The sequence below is a fragment of the Silene latifolia genome, chromosome X, assembly GCF_048544455.1.
Source record: "Silene latifolia isolate original U9 population chromosome X, ASM4854445v1, whole genome shotgun sequence".
Taxonomy (NCBI): Eukaryota; Viridiplantae; Streptophyta; class Magnoliopsida; order Caryophyllales; family Caryophyllaceae; genus Silene; species Silene latifolia.
Genome location: NC_133537.1, coordinates 122,086,112 through 122,097,384, shown reverse-complemented (window position 1 = coordinate 122,097,384; position 11,273 = coordinate 122,086,112). Strand labels below are relative to the sequence as shown.

The 11,273-nt window shown below is 36.4% G+C and overlaps 1 long non-coding RNA gene across 1 annotated transcript; it reads right to left on the bottom strand.

The window, feature by feature from the left end:
- Window positions 1–9,178: 9,178 nt before the first annotated feature.
- Window positions 9,179–10,464, bottom strand: LOC141621581 (uncharacterized). The gene is made up of 6 exons (XR_012532466.1): window positions 10,299–10,464; window positions 10,049–10,172; window positions 9,822–9,951; window positions 9,570–9,728; window positions 9,354–9,470; window positions 9,179–9,252 (listed from the first exon to the last, which is right to left on the bottom strand). It is a non-coding gene; the product is annotated as an uncharacterized LOC141621581 (long non-coding RNA).
- Between the last annotated feature and the right edge of the window lie 809 nt (window positions 10,465–11,273).

The window sequence follows — 11,273 nt, the reverse complement described above, 5'->3', positions numbered from 1 at the left end:
CATCAAGGAGAGACAAGATTAGAAGGCCTTTGTACATATGATAGTAGATGAGCAATATTGAGAAAGGATCCTTGCATCCCCGAGGAAATCCCCAAGGATTTTATGAAGAAAAGGGAAGAAAAGAAGAAGAAACAATGCTGAGCTACAATCCGAGCGGATTGCCTTGAATCCGCCCGTCCTCCACAAGACAATCCGTGCGTCTTCTCGCCAAAGACGCCCGGGTAGCAGCCACAGAATCCGCCCGGATTCCCTTGAAGACGCCCGTCTTCCCCTCGCTAAATCCGCCCGTCCCAACACCAATACGCCCGGATTCCAGCCCAGCACGAATTTGTCTCTTCATGCATCAAAGAAAGAAGCCCTTCCTTCGAAAAATACCGGCTTCTCCCTGCTCAATCTAAAAAGTGTAATTACTAGTTTAGCCCTTAGTTAACCCTAATGCATCCACCTAATTTCCACTATAAATACCCCATTAGTCTAATTAGAAGAGCATGTTCTTCTTATCAATTATTAGAGTAGTTAATATCAATCAAATCTCTCTTTAGTATTGTAATCAACAATTAATCAAGTTTTAATACAAGTTTTATTTCCTTAATCTCTCTTTTGTTCATCCTTTATTTTGGGTAATTGAAGATTATTTGGGTTATTATTGGGAGATTGACAACCTCTCAATCAAGCATCAAGTACATCTTTTATTCTTTGCTTTATTATTGGAATCATTAGTAGGTATAATTCTCTTAATCCCTTTTTAATTATTGTTAATTACTTTCATTTATTCATCATTTTCCTTTTGTTGGTATGATTGACAACCTTGCTAGCATGATCAACATGATAATGAGTGAGTAGTGACCTAGCTAGGGTAATGGGTAATTAGGGGAAACCAACATGGGGAATGATTCATGCTTAAATTAATATGCTTTCATGGTTTATTTGCTTGCTTGTTTTGATCTCAACTCATGCACATGTTATGTTTGATGGAATGTGAGCCTATGAATCCTTGCATTTTTTACCCATCACCTATCTTTCCAATGAGACTTGTAAGACATAAACCAACTCGAGTCTCATTAGACCATGCATGTTGTTGAGTAGGAAAGACTAAGTCGACTTGTAGGTGTTGTACAATCTAATCGATTCGGCTCCGGGACCCAAACTTTCCTAGGATTGTAAGATATAACCCAACTCAATCCATCACAACAATAATTGCTTGCTTATAATTTGAGAACATGTTTGTATGATCAATTCCCATGATTCCCTTATGACCCCATGACACCCTAGTGCTTTTTATCAATTGTTTACAACCCTTTTAATTCATCTTGCTTATTTATTTTCATTGCTATTTAGTTAGTGACCTTCTGCATCAACTCAAATTGTGACATCCCTAAGACACCACTAGTTTCAATAGAAATCTCATCTCAATTCCCGTCCCTTGGGATCCGACCTTTACTTGCCTCTTTACTAATTGTAGAGTTGTTTGTGAAGCTATAAATTGTGTTTTGATTCGGACGTGACCCAACGACAACATCTATTCAATTGTGATCACGAAACGGACCGATCATGAATTAAAGATTAATAAGAGATTAATTATAACTAATTTATGTTAAATTACTAAGATGAAATGAATGCAAGACGCGATAAACTGATGAAAATATACAAAAGTCGAATCACAGAGATTTGATATGAATGAATCGAACCTCCAAAATCCGGGTTTGATTTTAATGACGAAAACCCGTAAATATCGATTACTTGGGATTTTAGTCGGAATTTAAAGGTGATAATTATACATATTATGACTATAATTATTATATACGAATGAAAAAGAAGAAAATAAGAAAGAAAAACGAAAGAAGATGAATTAACGAAGAACAAAGGAAGAAGAAGAAAAGCATAAACTGCGGCAACCTCAGGAAGAGGCACATCAGATGCTAGGACTCTTCGAAGAGGCGCAGCAGTTGCTGCGTTTCTTCTCGACGTCTGCCCTCTGTTAATCCGTGAAAATTGGTTTGATAAAGAGGTTTTATAAATCGGTTTAAAACATGCTTTCGATGTAAACCTTACAATAGTTTATAAAATAATAAAATACAATAATAAAACATGGGATTTACACCCTCAGACTTACATGTTTGACGAAACGAGATTGACTAAGTTAATGATTAGTGATTGCTCGACTCGAATGTATGATGAAAGTGCCCTCGTAAGAGGAATTAAATTAAATTGATTAGATTGATAGAGTGGAGTTGGTCAAATTGGTCGGTCATGCAAAACGAGACTGGTACTCAGAAGGATCCGAGCTTACGTGGTCGAAAGTTCAAGCACGTAGACGTCAATAAGCAAAGAGGACGGTCTTAGAATGCAAAGGGAGAAGAGAAGGGCGGACACTCGCATGAGAAATATGAGGAACGAAAGCCCCTATTTATACTAATCACACGGAGGAATTAGGGTTTCGGTAAAACCTTGGAAACAAATCTCGAAAAGATCTTAAAATACGCAGAAAGGAGCTGGGAAAGAGGCGCAGCAGCCACTGCGACTCTTGGAAGAGGCGCAGCAGGTGCTGCGTCCTTTCCCCAGGAGTTTCCTCCTGCGGAAGAAAGATTTTCCGCGTTTCTGTTATGGAATTGCGGTAGATCTCGACTTCCTTATTGTTTAAAATATAATTTCGGGATATATTTTGCCAAAAATTAAAAGAATTAAAATATGGAATAGAAATATCCGGAACATTCCAGAAAATTCCGACTCGGCATTTTAAACGGTTTATTAGAAAATGAAGACGGTTTTTGACCCGGACTTCAAATGTACTTAATTACAGTCAAAACGACCGTAACGGCACGTAGATGACGACCAAGGGGTAGACACAAGTATTTGAGCTATCACTTGACGATAAACTTACGAATTGTCATAAATCATTCCGCGTACCAAATATGCGGCCCAATCATCACCGGGTGGCTTGCGGGAGGTGCAGAAATGAGGTATCTACAAAATGGAAGTGGGCTTCATTTATATTTCTCATTACTTATAGATAGCTTTATAAAAACGGAGTGGCATGCCTTCACGCAGTTTGAATTCTCTCTATTTATTTCTGATAGATAGTTCGAATTCGTTCGTCGCGATCTAATGGTTATAATCTTTATAAAAGTAATGTTTATGGAAACATAAAATATATTAAAATATTAGTATATTAGAGAGAAAACACGAAGGAAAAAAATGAAGAGAATCCAAATTGGCTTTCACGTTGTAGATTTATTTACCAAATAACATGTCACTGTATGATATAATAAGTCAAGGGGTTATGAATCTCATATACGATAAAATATTTTTTGGTAATTATTGCTTAAACTTTTTTTAACAAAAAAAATTATAAAGTTGTAAAAAGGTTACACCAATGTATTTGGACGTCAATTTTTCTTCATCATTTACCTCAAAAAATGTATGCAGTGTATCTAGGAGATTCTTATTAGAAGTTAATGTGGATTGTGGTCACATAATTCATAGTATTTAGTTAGTAATTAATGAATTATGTTAAATTAGTGACTCTTAATATGTCTTGGCCTCTTGGGTAATAATGTTTTATAAATATATTTTAATTTTAACTAACAAATGAAAGATTAAGCATTTGCATAATAATTATATTCCATATAGAAGGTAAGAATTCTTTCTTTTTTTTCCTATTACTTTTACCGCTAATTCTTTTTTATGTACGCGTTTAGTAATTGAACGATTACAAACGTAAATAGATAGGGAGAAGGCATTGGAGTTTTATTCTAATATTCAACAAGCGTTTACATTGAATGAAAAATTCATTCCCTGGATAGATCAAGAATGCCATAAATTAGCGAAAAATTAGAATATTTCAAGTATTTTATTGGTTCTTCAAATGCTTGATTATGGAGTAGGTGAAGTATTTACATGATTAATGTGTATGTGAACTATTTATATTAACAAAAAGTTGAGATGGTTGATTATCAAAATTTCTAAACAAGTAGATAACTTTCATTATTGTAAAATATATTTTCATGATGGTTAACTCTAAAAAATATTTAGATACTGCAATTTCAATTTCCTATGAGTTTTAATGGTGTAGTAAATGATCAAATTATTAAAATGTATAACTATCTTAGTTTTCAGTGCGCCGTGAATTGATAGTGTTGTCAGATTGCACTTTAAATATATTTCACTCAAATTATGATAGTAATAACGCTACTCAATTTTTCTCATCCTACCCAAACAAATAAGCACGGTTTATTTTTCAGTAATCAAGTTGTATTTGATTTTTTTCAAAAAAATGTATCAATTTGAGAAAAGTGTGTATTTAATCTATTTATTGATTAACGAAAAATGAAGCTATTTTACATTGCACTCCAGTGAGCTTCTAAAGATGTTTCTGGTAAAAAGGAGCGGCTAAAATAACGTGTAGTAAAATATGAAGCATGAAGTTTAATAATTTACCAGCCATTAATTAAAATACCGAATTTCACCTTAATATTTAAAGCGACCCGTGCTTTTTGCACGGGTACAAAAACTAGTTTTTTTTTGAAACAGTTGTTGTATCGCGTGTTTCGCGCACGATACCCCAAGATATTATTGCTCGCAAATTGTCGTCTTCTTAACGTATATTTTTGACCGCTTCGAATATAGTAATGCCATAAGGATCTTGAAGCAGGTTATTAGTGGAGGTTATAATTAATGGATGTCAGTATAAATAGTTTGAATCTGGTAGAGCATCGAATAGTATTAGGAAAAAAAAACATCTTGAATGATGATGTGTAGGCATGTATTAGACAACTCCCCCATATAAGACTTGTCTTATTCGCTTTAAGCAATGTAAAAATGGTGATGAACTGATGAATAACCTTACAAATGCACTTTTTTTACATACTGAATGTCTCAACTAAACACAATCATGGCAAACCAACTAAATCTTTCACGTCTTTCTTACGCTTTCTTCCATCATCCTAAATCTGAAACTGCTCTAAACAAATAAATCAATTAATAAACTTATAGGCTAGATCAATTACTGAATCCACAAAAACATTAAAAAATAATTAAAGCAATGTCAAGAAGAAGGCAAAATAAAATTACCAGAAGGAAGAAATGGGATTGTTAACAACTTAACATGAATTAGATTGCTTTCATGTCTCAAAAGCCAAACCTCATAATCATGAACCCAGCCACAAATAAAATACAAGCTATGTAGCATTCAATTGATACAAGTCAAGCTTCAAACTTCTATTCATGATTATGATTATACCCGTGTCACGCTCTAATAGAGTATGTTACATTGATTTTTCTAATGCCATGATCGAATACGCTCAAACTGGGTAGTCAAGTAAATGCGGTAGCTCGGGTGCATACCTCTAGCGAAACAGTATCCATTTAATGTTCGTTAACACTTCAGTCATCAGCTATTACACTTCAAGTCATTAACAAACACTTGGCAAGCTCAAATGGCAAAACAAAAAAAAAGAAAATAGCAAATTACATATTAAACACAGACAGCAAAAAGGTGAACAAAACCCTAGTCCCCCATGAAACCTTTAGTGGTATAACATGAACTTGTAAGGGGCCGTAGTAATAACCTAAAAATGTGTTCATTTAAAAGCCATAAATCATATGCAATCAACGGAGGCTTACAGAGGTAGCTTGTTGATACCGTCGTTACGGTACCAAAAATAAATATCTAAGTACTACTAACAGAAGTCAGCGGTAAGTAGGGTCGATCTCCACAGGGAGGCGGTCACTATCTACTTGTCAATTTAGTCCGTCTGAAGTCACAAGATGGGGGGTTTGATTTGTTTAAGCTAAACTAAATAAGATTAAAGCGAGAGAAAATAGCAAGAAAGATTATCAAGAGAGAGAGAAAACTAGGATTGTCGGGTCATCAATGAATGTCAGATAGTTGCAGCTAAGGTCACAGATCGATCAATTGTATCGGTCTAAGGGGCAACGAATATCTCCTTCCGGTCTCAATTCGCCCTAAAAAACTATTAGCTTAGCTTCCGCCCTCACTAAAGCATCCTAATGTTCACTACAGGTCTCACCCCTTCCAACCTTCCGGTCTAGGTCAAGGCTTACCAAGATTAATTAGCTAAATGCATCGATTCAAGTAGCTATTTACAGTTAATTGCAGTGATTAACAACATAGACATAATAACAACGAAAGATCTGTAAACTAATTAGCAACTAACAACAGTTCATCGAATCCCCTAAATCCTAGCAATTAAATTAGCTAGACATAATAAATAAAACAAAAGCAAAAGATGAAGAAATAAAGAACATTGCAAATTAAAGAGAGAATAAGAAGGAAGAGAGAGTAAAGAGAGAATTACTATATAAGATCCGGAAAAATAGAGAAAGACAGTGTTCAGCAGTAACAGGGGAAAAGTAACGTATGATGTGATGCAAAACCTTATGTCGTCTTTCCTATTTATAGGAAAGACAATTATTAAACCTAAAAAACGAAATTAAACTAAAAAGTTCGAGCCCATTAGCGAGTTACTCGATCGAACAGTTTAGAACTGCTCGATCGAACTGATTCATAGCAAAACCTCTCGATCGAGTAGAAAACCTACTCGATCGAGGAACTCCAATTATGCGCAATTCGATTGAACATGGGTTTCACTCGATCGAAGTCTTCTGCTATCCAAAAGTGCTCGATCGATCAAGAAAGCCTTCGATCGAGTAACTTTGACTCAGTCAGCTCATTATGTCGTTAGTTTCAGCCTTGACTTCGTGATATATCTTCCGAAATGACTTCACGCATCCCATAATAGCAGTATTTCCGCTCCAAATACAATCATCCTCTAAATGCAAGCAAAATGGACGATAAAAGGCTTGATTCCGCTACTTTCTGGTCCATTCCTGCAAATAAAGCAAAACAAACCAAAGTAGAATATTCAGGGCATTTCGTAGCATAAAACTACGAGGATAGCATAGAAATACGTGCATAAAGAGGCTTAAAAAGACTATATAAAATGCACGTATCAAATCTCCCCACACCAAACATTTACTCGTCCTCGAGTAAACTAAATGAAAACTAATGGGATGGAAAAGAAAGCCCAGAGCTAGCTATAAATGCCCACTTAAACTAATTTACTGCAAGCACTAACACTTATAGCGAAAACTGTCAAATGCAAACGAGTTGTAGGATGTTTATGATAAAGCTGAACCTTCGACCTTGCAAGACCTTTAAAATTGGACTCTCACGGGTCACTCTTCTCTCATGAAGCAAAGGGTAAGCATATGAGTAAAAGAGAAGGAGAAAAATAGTCGCTCACCTAAACTACGACCCACATAAACTTGCATTCGACTAATATGATAGACAATTCAAGTTCCATACATACATTCCAACCAACAATGTCCGTCACAGCCGAGGGTTTACAACTGATATGGGAAAGTGAGGTTACAGGTGAGAAAGGCAAAACAGATTATGGAAATGTGGAGGTAAAGCGTCAAGCTAGCGCCTAGACAGGACCATATAAGATCAACCAATTCTCAGCTGACTAGAAAATAAAGCACAAGTGCCCTTCTTTGGCACAAATCTCACTACCCAATACACTATTTCCTCGAACACAAATTCTCATTATAGACGAACACTATCCGTCTATACTTATAGACGGATACCATTTTCCCTCATAAAATGCCCATTTGCCATAAAGTGGGAAGCACATGGGGGGTGTCCCACCTTGTCCCCCTACCCATTTTATTAGAGGTCTTTACCCGTCTCTTCGCCCCACCCGTCTATACCAAGACCTATTGTTCCTCGAAAAGATATGAATAAAATAGAGGAGTAACATCACAAAATATAAATAAGCATAGACGATCTCCTATTTTTCCCAGCTCAACTCAACTTCTTTGTTTCTATTTCTTCTTCACGTGTTTTCATTTTTTTTTCAATTTCTTTTTTTTTTCTTTTTTTTTCTTTTTCCACGTTTCTTTTTTTTCATTTTCTTTCCGCATTCTTTCTTTTCTACCAACTCCATATAAAGGGAAACGAGCCAAACTCGCAACAATGAAAAATATACCACAAAAATTATACTAAACTAGCTTGACTGGCAGGCTAAATTTGGGTGTAGCTAATGGGTCAAAAAGGCTATATTTGGCTAGAGTGGAGCTAAATGGGTGAAAATGAAAGAAAGAGAAATTGTAAGCACCTCCCTGCATGTGACACCAAACACTAACCCGAATGTATGTAGGCAATAAGCAATTGAATTTCATATATGTGCACATTGATTCACTACAACAAATAAGGTAATTGGCGACCATATAAGGCGACTGAGAACAGTCGCCATTAAGAATAAAGCGACTAAGGCCCGTCGCCCGCACTTCGTAGCTAGGTTTAGTCGCTTTTGGCGACAGGACTTCGTTGTCAATTTTGGCGACGGAATTTTTTAAAGCGGGCGACAGAAACTCGTCGCCAAATTTGGCGACTATTATTGGTAGCCACATTAGCGACTGTCAGTGGTCGCCATATTTAAGCCACGTCACCTCCAAATACTGGGCATTTGGCGACGGTATTTGGTCGCCAATTTGGCGACGGATTGTGGTCGCCATTTTGGCGACGGATTTTGGTCGCTATAGCCCCTAAAATTAAATCACAATCAGAAGGTTAGCGACGGTTTGCCGTCACCAAATGCCCAGTATCCGTCGCCAATTTTACATTTTTTTTAGCCTAAAAATCGTTTTTGACCTAGCCAAATACGTAAAAACCTGCAAATAAACCAACACTTCCAGCAGAGAACACATGGGAAGCCAACACAACCAAACTTGATAAAGAAAATCATGTTCATACACACAACTACGAGTTTTGGTCATCTAACATTATCCGGGAATAACATGTTCTCTAAAAAACTACATAACAGGGAAACTTGCTCCCGCTCCACTACCACCTCCATAATTAGGATCTCTAGGATCCTTTGGTTGCGGGCGCCACCCAGTTTTGCAATTGGCGAAGAAGGAGTTCATCCGGTCCATTTCCTCCTTCATCCTCCGAATTTCTTCATCTCTCTCGGCATCCCGCCTCTCCCTCTCGGCATCCTGCCTCTCCTTGGCGGCTAATTGAGCTTGGAGCACACTTACGACACTTGGGGTATAAGGTTGTTGTTGGGAGGAAATTGACCCTCTTCTTCTTGTAGGAGGGTAGAAAATCTCCTTTGTCGACCCGGCTCCATACACATCTCCTCTTTGAAACCCCTCAACAAGATCAAACCATAGCTCATTGTCATCAATTTCCGGGTTGTTCTTCCTACGGACAAGGAATTGTTCCTAAAAAATTGATAAAACATTAATGGTTAGAGGTTACTTAATTATCTAAAAATTGATAAAACATATACTTTAACACATTATTTTTATTTTTTGACACTTACATATAAATGTTGATCTTTTTCCTTCGCGAAGATCAACTTGCCCTTGCTTGTCTTCTTTGCGTGAGTGTCAACAAAGAGATCAACAATCGTGGGTACCTTGCCCTTATTCTTCTTGGTCTTCCGGGAAAAAAAACAAGGAAATTGTTACTCAAACATGATAATTAATGAGACTAAATTAGAAGACTATTAAATTAAAAGCTAAGACAAATAACTTACATCTAACACCACACGATCATGAAAAGATTGAGACCCTCCATAATGAGTAGGCTCAACTTCCGCTTCCTTATCTCCTCCTTTCCTGTTGATCTTGTTACGGGCCGATGCTTCCTTGAACTCAGGACTGTTCCGGTACTTGGTATTCCTCATATGACGCACCTATAATCAATAAAATATCAATTATTAATTAATATAGTTTCAAAATATGTAATAAATTTTAACTAATTACGGGTATTAAAAGAAACTAAATACCTTTCATGAAAGATGGCGCCTTCTTCCTCTTAGACACCTTATACATGTTGTCCCTTAGCCTCTTCTTGCCAATGTCATTATACCTTTGCCAAACTAGGCGCTCAAGGTCGGTTGGTCAATAGAACACACGCTACAAAAAGTAAACACATAGATGAGAAACAAATTAATAATAAGGTAATTAGAATAAATAAATTATATTTAATAATATATATTTTATAAATATATACCCGGAAGTTGTTGAACCACATCTCCTTATCTTCATCAGTGGCGTTACTCCAACAAGTAACGCCGTGTGTCATGTTCTCTTGGGTGCTAGTAGTCACACCACGAACAACTGTTTGACTTCTAAACCTGAAATCAAACATGTTAAAAACATAATTATATAGGAAAAAAAATAATGTATAATTAACATATGTCTAAAAAAAGTCATTTATTACTAAATAAAAAAATTACAAACTAGAATGAATAAAAAATTACCAAAGACCATTCGGATCAAGGATCATCCTGCCGTCAGTATGTCGGGGTATAGCAACCTCCTCCTCCTCCTCCTCACTCACCTCCGTAGTAGAACGGTCAACGTCCTCCTCCTGCTCTCGGGAGCTACTACCTCCCTCACTATAGCCTCCCCGCTGCCTACCTCCTCCACGAGCCATATGTACTACAATTGAATAAAAAGTGTTAGCAAATATTACAGGATAATTATTATAAGATACAAAAAAATAAAACCTAATAAACAGAAATAAAAGAAAAAAATAAAACGCTAATAATTGTTTCCAAATTTTGATATGTATACTTTCAATACCTTCTCTTACTCATCATCATCATCATCCTCTTCTTCTTCTTCTTCTTCTTCTTCTTCTTCTTCTTCTTCTTCTTCTTCTTCTTCTTCTTCTTCCTCTTTTTCTTCTTCCCCCTCTTCTATCCCATCCCTCTCCTTATCATTCTCTTGTTCTTCCTCTTCTAACTCCTCCTCCGCTTCTATCTCATTTGCATAAATAATTTCATTATGATCAATCTGGGACAAAATCTGCTTCGATACAACCTCTTCTTGGAAAAAAGATGTATCAACTTCTGATCGTGCCTTTGTTTTAAAAACGGCCCACCATTGCTTTTGTTGTCTATCATTACTTGTGCTCAGAAGAGATGCAAAATAAACTTGATGAGCTTGTTGTGCAAGTATAAATGGGTCATATTTAGAGTAGGTTCGAGTATGATTCACTTCCACGAGTTTGCAACGATCATGGACTCTCGTTCCAGCTACGGAATTATCCCTCCATTGAATCTTGAATAAGACGGTTTTATAACTCCGATCCCGGCCATTGTAGCACAACTCAAAGATATCCTCTAATATGTCATAATATTCATTGCCATCAAGAGAAGAAATAGTAACGCCGTAGTTGCATTTAGCCTTACTTTTGCCATAGTCAAATGTTTGAAACTTAAACCCATTAA